This window comes from Pezoporus occidentalis, unplaced genomic scaffold (assembly GCF_034315485.1).
Source record: "Pezoporus occidentalis ecotype Australia unplaced genomic scaffold, CSIRO_AGI_Poc_V1 ctg57, whole genome shotgun sequence".
In the NCBI taxonomy this organism is placed as follows: Eukaryota; Metazoa; Chordata; class Aves; order Psittaciformes; family Psittacidae; genus Pezoporus; species Pezoporus occidentalis.
In genome coordinates this window covers 674,895-683,439 of record NW_026915910.1, presented here as the reverse complement: position 1 = coordinate 683,439, position 8,545 = coordinate 674,895, and positions in this window count along the sequence as shown.

The window sequence follows — 8,545 nt, the reverse complement described above, 5'->3', positions numbered from 1 at the left end:
CGTATGGTGGGAGCAGAGACAGGAATGATCTCAACTCTCCCATTTCTTGGGCAAATATGTTAACTGGCAGGTAATTCTAAACTCCTGCTACAATAGCTGCAAAATACCCGCCCAGCCACAGCACTAACAAAAAAAAATTTTCTAAATGCTTTATGTAACTGATCAAGTTATGAATTTATGAAGTTTTCTCATTGTTTTCCTGAATGTAGGAACCTGAGCAATGTAATTAATATAGTTTAAGTTCTTCAAACATCATCATTTAATTGCTGATGAATCCATGCACACTAAACCCTAAAAATTACGTGTTCAGTTAGATTTTTACTTTATTTTTCAGATCCGTCTCAGACTATTCTTCATAGAACCCACAGTTTATTTGGCTGCATTTCACAAGAATTTTTTTGTAGTTGTAGAATTGCAAGCTGACTTTTTAGGTTGGCTTACCAAGTGGTGTTATCAAGTTCTCAATCCATAGTGATGTAAAGGATTTAAACTCACTCAATTTGCTGTCTTTTCATAACAGTATTGAAGTTTTAAGCTGGATGTAGCTGAAGAACACTTTTCTGTCTTCCCACCTGCTGCCATTATGGCAACAAATGAGATTGCCTTGTCTTTGAAAACATTTGCACTTTACCCTCATTAAAGATAATGGGAATTTTGGCAACATGCCAGTGGAAGGTATCTGTCAGACTTGAATGCAAACAGCATGCAAGTCTTCCATGTAGGTGGGATCAGGATATAGTCATTGTATTTTCAAATATATGTTATGAAATATTTAGATGGAAATAGTTAAGTGCTACAAGATTAAGTGTGACTTTTGGAGGTATTGTTTATCATTTGTCTCTTCTACGAAGAATAAGGCTGAGGTCTTCTGAAAAATGATTGCATGCTAAAAATAATCATCCTTGTGCATAAACAAAAATTACATGGAAAATCACAAATCTAATGGTTCCAGTTTGGAGCATTTTGATTTTTTTAAATGCATTTTAGCTTTAAATTGATCACATTTTATGGGTTGTGGGTTTGTGTTTTTTTTGTTTTTTTTTTTTTATGTTTTCAAAGATAGAAAAATATTGTTACATGGAAACTGAACAGCCTTTTTGAGCTATAAGCCTTCAGCACGGCCTAATTTTTCTACAAGAGCTAACAAGTTAGCTAGGTGCATTTGTTATTTCACATTTGGAGCAGGAGGAAGAGTGCAGAGAAAATATGATTCCAGTTCTGGATATATCTTTGGTGAGTTGAAGATTTTTTTTGGAGTCTGGTTTGGGTCTATCTTGGTGCCTTGGAAATTGAAAGAGCTGAGGCAGAGTTTGTATGAGCTGACTTTAGAAGCTTTGTGAGGAGCCCAGGACAGGGCTCAGGGACTATATCACAGATCTACTGTACTGCGTGTTATATACATAGTCAATTGTCTGCAAACAGCTACCCCATTGAACATAAATGATGAAGAGGAAGGAAAAAAAAAAAAAGACCTGCTTTGAGTATACTTACATATTTCTGATTTTCCAGCTTTCATGAAATCCTTCTCAGGTCTGTGAAAGTCCTGACTGAAGCAATCTCAGCACTCTCTCAGTGTGAGGCAGTGTGAAGGTGGATCAAGTTCTGCAAGACTGGAAAAGAGCAAACATGAGACTTAATTTTTAAAAAAAAAAAAAGGCAAAAGAGTATGTTGTGGAACGATGGTTCTTTTTGTGGGAACATACTAGATAAAAAAATCACGCAGTCTTTTTATAGGGGACACCAGATGAGTAAGTAGTAAATGAGTAGGCAGCAAATGCAGTGAGTTAACTCATTTGTCAGGATTCAATTGTACCATATCAATCCAAAATCTTTTTATGCGAAGTAACATGCCTTAAGGGTATAGACATCATATAGCTAGGCTTTGTTCAGACTTCCTACATTGTCTCACATTACACGAGCAAGTTGGTATTATTGTAAAACAGGGACAAAAGTGTCTGGGGATGTTACATACAGAGCAGTTGCTGGCTCTTCACTGTCGAACTGCTAAAATGAATTAGGAGGGCTCCATGAGGATCTATCCTAGGTTTAGTATGTTCAATGTTTTCACTATAATCCAAAACTAGGTTGTTAGAATATGCTTATTAAGTCTGCAAATGAATCTGAAAGAGGCGGCAAACAGATTGAAAGATAAGAATTAATTCAAAATGATCACAACAATTTAGAGAAATTGTCTTGAAAACAGCATAGAATTTAATTAGAACAAATGCATGGTTCTGCACTTAGGCAAGGATAAACAGCTGAGAAAATACAATGAGAAAAGTTGAGATAAGGTAGGTAATAGTCTTGCAAAGAAGTATTTGGAGGTTACAGTGGGTCATGAACTGAAAGTGGGTTGAGAGTATTATGCTGTTTGTATTACATTTGTGTGGCAAGGTTTCAGTAGCAGGGAGACCACAGGGGTGGCTTTTGTGAGAGGCTGCTAGCAGCTTTTCCCATGTCCAATGGAGTCAATCTCAACTGACTCCAAGACAGATCTACTGCTGGTCAAGGACAAACCCATCAGTGATGTTGGTAACATGTCTGTGACAACGTATTTAAGAGGGGGGGTGGGAAGGGCTGTGAGGAATCCTCCTCTGAGGAGGAAAGAGCAGCAAAAACGTGTGATGAACTGACCACAACCCACATTCCTCATTCTCCTTTAGTACTGCTATGGAGGAGGTAGAAAAAGTGAGAAGTGATGTTAAGATCAGGAAGAAAGGGGATGAAAGAGGAAGACTTTTAAGATTTTATGCTATTTTTCATTGCCCTACTCTGATTTGATTGGTAATAAATGAAACTAATTTCCCTAAGTCCATTTTGCCTGTCATGGCAACTGCTGAGTGACCCTGTCCTTACCTCAACCCACAAGCCTTATGTTACATTTTCTGTCCCCTGTCCAGCTGAGGAGGGGAGTAACAGAGCAGTTTTGGCAGACACCTGATGTCCAGCCAGGGTCAACCCATTGCACTGTTTCACAGAGGTCAAACACTGCACTGGGATTTATAAACAGCAGCATAGCCCATAACATTTGTAATTTAATTCTTCATCACAACATTGTTATGGGTTTGAGATATGAACCAGCTGGAGGGAGTACAGAGGAAGGTTAATGAGGAAAGTCTGGGGATCTACAAAGGATGGCATTTTTGGTCACCGTAGAAGACATAAGATAGAGAGGAGAGGTTATAACAGCACCCGATTATGTAGAACAGCTGCGAAGAGAATGTTTTTCTATGGCCATGAATGTTAAGGGAAGAAATAATAGCTCAAGGTGCAGAAAGAGATATTTACTTTAAGTGTTAGGAATGGTTTTGTAATAGTAGGAATTGGTAGGCATTAGGGTTGCCTAAGAATGTTACACAATGCTTACTGTTAGAGATATTAAAGAACAGGTTAAGGAAACAGTGATAAGATAGTTTGGGAATATGGCAACTATATTATTTCATTGCTACAGCAAAAAGAATGAATTAGATGATCCCTTCAAGTCCCTTCTAACCCTTTTATGTTTGTACAGTTTTGTGGTCTTTCTAGGCCCAGTACAGGGAAAGAAGGTATAATGGGGAGCTGGACATAAGCCAGCGTGTGCCCAATCAGCCAAGAAGGCCAACGGCATTCTGCCCTCTATCAGCAACAGTGTGGCCAGCAGAGCCAGGGCAGTGATCATCCCCCTGTACTCAGCACTGGTGAGGCAGCACGTTGAATCCTGTGTTCAGTTCTGGACCCCTCACTACAAAAAAGACATTGAGGTGCTAGAGGGGAGCCAGAGAAGAGCAACAAAGCTGATAAAGGGTCTGGAGCACAAGTGTGATGAGGAATGGCTGAGGGAACTGGGGTTGTTTGGTCTGGAGAAGAGAAGGCTTGGGGGGACCTTATTGCTGTCTATAGTTACCTGAATGGAGGTTGTAAGTGAGATGGGGATCGGTCTCTTATCCCAAGTAAGAAGTGATAGAACAAGAGGAAATGGCCTCAAGTTGCACCAAGGAAGGTTTACATTGGATATTAAGAAAAATGTCTTCACTGAAATCATTGTCAAGCACTGGAAGAGGCTGCCCAGTGAAGCAGTTGAGTCACCATCCCCGGAGGTATTTAGAAAACATGTAGATGTGGCACGAAATTACACGGTTTAATGGACTTGGCAATGCTAGATTAACGCATAGGCTCAATGATCTTAAAGGTCTTTTCCAACCTAAATGTTTCTATTATTCTGTATTTGTTGTTGGTCAACAGTTAATGAAGCAAAACATTTATTCAGACACCTATACAAATGTTCTGGCTCTCCCAAAGATTGAATGACTGTTTGTTCTACTGAAATTACTGTGAATTTCAAACACTCGGGACTTCCGTAGATTAGTTTCTTCTCCTGAAACATTTAATGGTCTTTAAAAGGAAAATTTATTTTTATTAAAGCCGTTGCTTATGTTCAAATCAGAGCTGATATTTTAAAAAGTCAATGTACAATGAAATGCCAGAAAAATATTTATTCAGCTTCTTTTCATTTTTGATCATGTTGCCCTTCCTTTTTTTGTAAAAACAGGAAGATATTAACCTCACCTGTGACTGCAGTCAATGTAAGAACTCCTGTTCCCAAGTGATCTTCAAAGCAAAAGTATTAGGAATAAACATGAGGGCTGTGCTATATCATAAAAAGTCATGAATCTTCCTTTAGGACCGATTTTAAGACAAACAAGCAAACTGCAAACAAAGACCATGACAGTCTTTCCTCCTGAGGTTTATACAGTGTATTGGTGGATCTTTCTTTTGATGCTGCAATAGTAAATAACAGATTTTGCTGTATGCTTAGAATAGTTCAAAGCTTCCTGATGCTTTCAATTTTATTAAAACATTCTGCAGTCAGGTTTGTTCAATATGCTTTTTTGAATTTCATTGGCAGTAGCACTCACCATCAGTGCTTTGAAATGTTTCATTTTAACATTTGGTTACTTCACCATAGCAGTACCATTAAGACATCCAAATAAACTGTTAGAGAAAACACTATCCCTGCCAGGTGTTGCTATTGTTCTAAAATAAATACTGTAGGTCCAGTGAAGGAGCACTGGTAGCCAAAAGGATCCTCCAAAGGTGAGTGGTTCCAGCTGGATAATAAACTCTGTTCCAAATCAGTCCCTATTTAGAACTGTGAAGAAGGTGGTGAAAAGGGCTTATTTATCTTTGATGGTGTGTATGAGGGCCAGATATAGCTGAGTTCTTTGTAGATAGTAATATACAAATTGCTGCCCAGCTGCATTCTTTAAAAATAAGTGCAATCTGCAGCTACGATCTGGCATTATTTCCCCTAGTAGATTGTGGATTACAGTGAACGTAGATGTCTTTACTGTGTGGAGCCACAAGGAGCTCCCAGCGTTGCCTGGGGAATGAGTGAAAAGATAAGAGGCTCCATGATAGGACTGAGGCTAAAGAAGGTCTCAGGTTTCTCAGAAATCTTCTGCCCTTTCCTTCGCTGTTGATGTCATAGCTTTCTCTGTAATGGAAGAGATCATCTAACATAATTCTTAAGTCTTTCCATAGCTAGCCTTGGCTCCCATATGTTTGTTTGCAAGAATGAATTCTCAGAACTGTTTTACCTACTACACTTTTTTTGTTATTAGTACTAAGTCACAGACCCCTTTACAAGATCTTATGCTTTACATGGAATAGCTTTCCTTTTCTAGCTGTGGCCAAAAGCTTAAAAGTATGTGTAGTGTGTTTATTAGTGCAGGTATAGAACACAAAGATTTGATGTGGGTTTGAACTAGCAGTTTGTAATTTTGGGAAATTATTTTAAGGAGGAGCTAGAGTTCCCAGAGTTATAATCTATTATTTTGATTTGGACCCATTCCTTGAATTTTCTTCCTACTTATATACTATCACAAGAAGACAGAATATCTAAAATAAATGGCAAGTTCAGGCAACAAAATATCACAGGAAAATTAGCCTGCTCTTCCCTTCTTCCAAACTCCTTTTTTATTAGATGTTGTATGTCTCTGAAGGTCTTCAAAGGCTTCTATAATCAGAAGAGCTATTAAGATTCCACTTAAACTGTGGTGATGCCCAGGCTGTCCTTCTGCCATGTCTATCATACATAAGTATCTCAGTCCAGGTGTATTACTACTGGTATACTATCATGATTCTTCAACCTGCTTATTGTTCTCCATATCTCAGGAATAAGTCTGTATTTGTTGAAATGTAAAGGTGATTATTTCAAAATGGGTAATAGAAGGGAAGGGCCAAGCAACCCAACATTTGAGTGTGGAAATCCTGGAATTTTAAAAGGATTGGGCAATTTATCAGATAACAAGGTTATCTAGAATACAAGCTTATACTACCAATATTTCTTGAAGTAAAATAAGAACTCATACTGAAGGATTTAAGGATAACTCTAACTCCAAAAAATTAGGATGAGATCTTTATGGAAAGGGATTATTTTATCTTTTCTTAAAGCTTTCTCTGAAGCACCTTGTGATGGTCATAAATAAAGACAAGACATTGTAATAGATCAAAGTGGGATGAAGTGACTGTTACCGAATGATGCAGTCCTTCCTACCACTATGGCTGATCGTGGACAGAGGAAGTTGAGGGGAGCTGTTTGGTACTTCTACTGTCCCATCCAGTGTACAATTTTGCTGCAAGCTATTTCCACACTGAGCAACAAAATGTTTTGTATTTCTTTCTCTCTCTCTCTGACCACTGCATCTAGACGCTTTCTTCTTCTATCTGAAAGCACCCTAAACTTTCGGTATTTAATATGAAGATGACAAGTAGGCACTGCTCAACAAGTGCAGAAGAAAACTGATTCAGAGTAAAATAGAATTTTTCAGACAATGTCTTTTATGTTTAGCAGGGTGGAGATACGTGAGCACTGATGATTGCCACTGGCAGTCATGTAAGATCACGGAAGACATAGAGCTGTTGCCCTCACTGCTGCTGAGAAGAAAGTACTGGGAAAAGAGCTAGGTCTTTTGGGACATCCATGGGCAAAGAAACAAGAAGTTTTTCATCCCCAAACTCTTAGCTATCTTGTGAATTTTTTGAAAATTCACAGCTTTAAGGAGACTAAAGGAGAGGCACCTACAGACTCACATGGGTGAAACCACTAACCTCTGTGGGTGAAGACTAGCAAGGCAAGCCCCGGTTTTGTGTAAGCCCTTGCCCCACACTTCACTTCTTTGTATATATCAGTGCCAGGTTATCAGCAAAAGCATTGTTCTATCCTCTTCACGAACTGTTTATCATCAAAGGTGTGAGCTGTGCCTGCATTTTCCAGCCCTTCCCCCCAAAGCTACTTGTCATTAAATGTGACAGGCCTCTGAAGAAGTATTGTTACTTGTAAATAAAATATGGTTGCTAAGAAACACTATGATTAACATGCTGACAATACAACCTTCTTTGATTGTTTGGGCACCAATTGTCTGCGTCTGTAATCAGTGAGGAAATAATTTTTTGGAGGAGATTTGTCAGGCTGCAGAAAACTAGAGGGTTTTTTTGAATTAAATTAGAATCTAGTGTTTCCATGCAAAGAAAAGGTCTCCAAGCCATATCTCTTCTTTTTGTTTGTTTGTTTGTTTGTTTTTCCATTGGCACATCATAATTTTTATGTTTCTGTTTATGTTAATTTTTCAGCAAGGAAAATAAGGTTAACATTAATAATGTATCTGCCAAAATATTCAAATAAATGAAGCCGGAAGTTCAGGATTATTAATTTTTTATGTTTAAATTCTATATATTAACTTTCTTTTTGCTGTTTCTAGTCTCATTTTTAATTTCTCCTACTCTCAAATTCTTTCCGTTATTAGGGACCTTTGAAATGAACCTTTCTCGTCTACATATAGAAACCACCTGTGCCATCGTTCCAGTACAGAGCAAGGGATTTGAGTCTCCTTTTCTATTAGGGGGAGACAGAAAAACAGTGACATTTCTTCATTTTTCAGTAGACTGTCTCTGGTGCTAATGGCTCAGGTTTGGTGAAAGGAAATGATCAGACAGGAACCATACTTCTCAGGTAGAAAATCACCCTTCTCACCTCCTATAACTGAATGTGTAACTGCACTTGCATATGTTGTAACAGATGGTGTTTCACTGAAGAATGGCTGAAAATGGCACCTTCCTACCCAATGTCTCTGCCTGCTGTGTGTATTTAGAGTCATGTCTGCTTACTAGAGTGTTTAAAAAGAAGTTGCATTGCCTATTAGTTTTGCAGAGCCAACTGAGAGATGACATGCAGAATATCTTTTCTGCTACTGCAAATGGTATTCCAACCACAAGGCACCTGTGCTAGCACATGGAAAACAATGGTTCTGTGCAGGCATCTGTGTAGGCACAGTGTGCAAACAGTGGAGATGCCTGCTGGAGTCCAGTTCAGCCAGGTTGTCTTCTGTGGTGGTGATGGATACAAAAATAAAATCTCTTCTGAGACCTGACAGTCAATATTCATTTCCACAATTTCAGAAGAATGAACTAACTATATTTTTATATCTCCTTGGAGATGGACTAAACTATGGGTATTACAATGCAACATCTATGTTTTCACTGTTCTTGGGTATGAAAGGCAGAT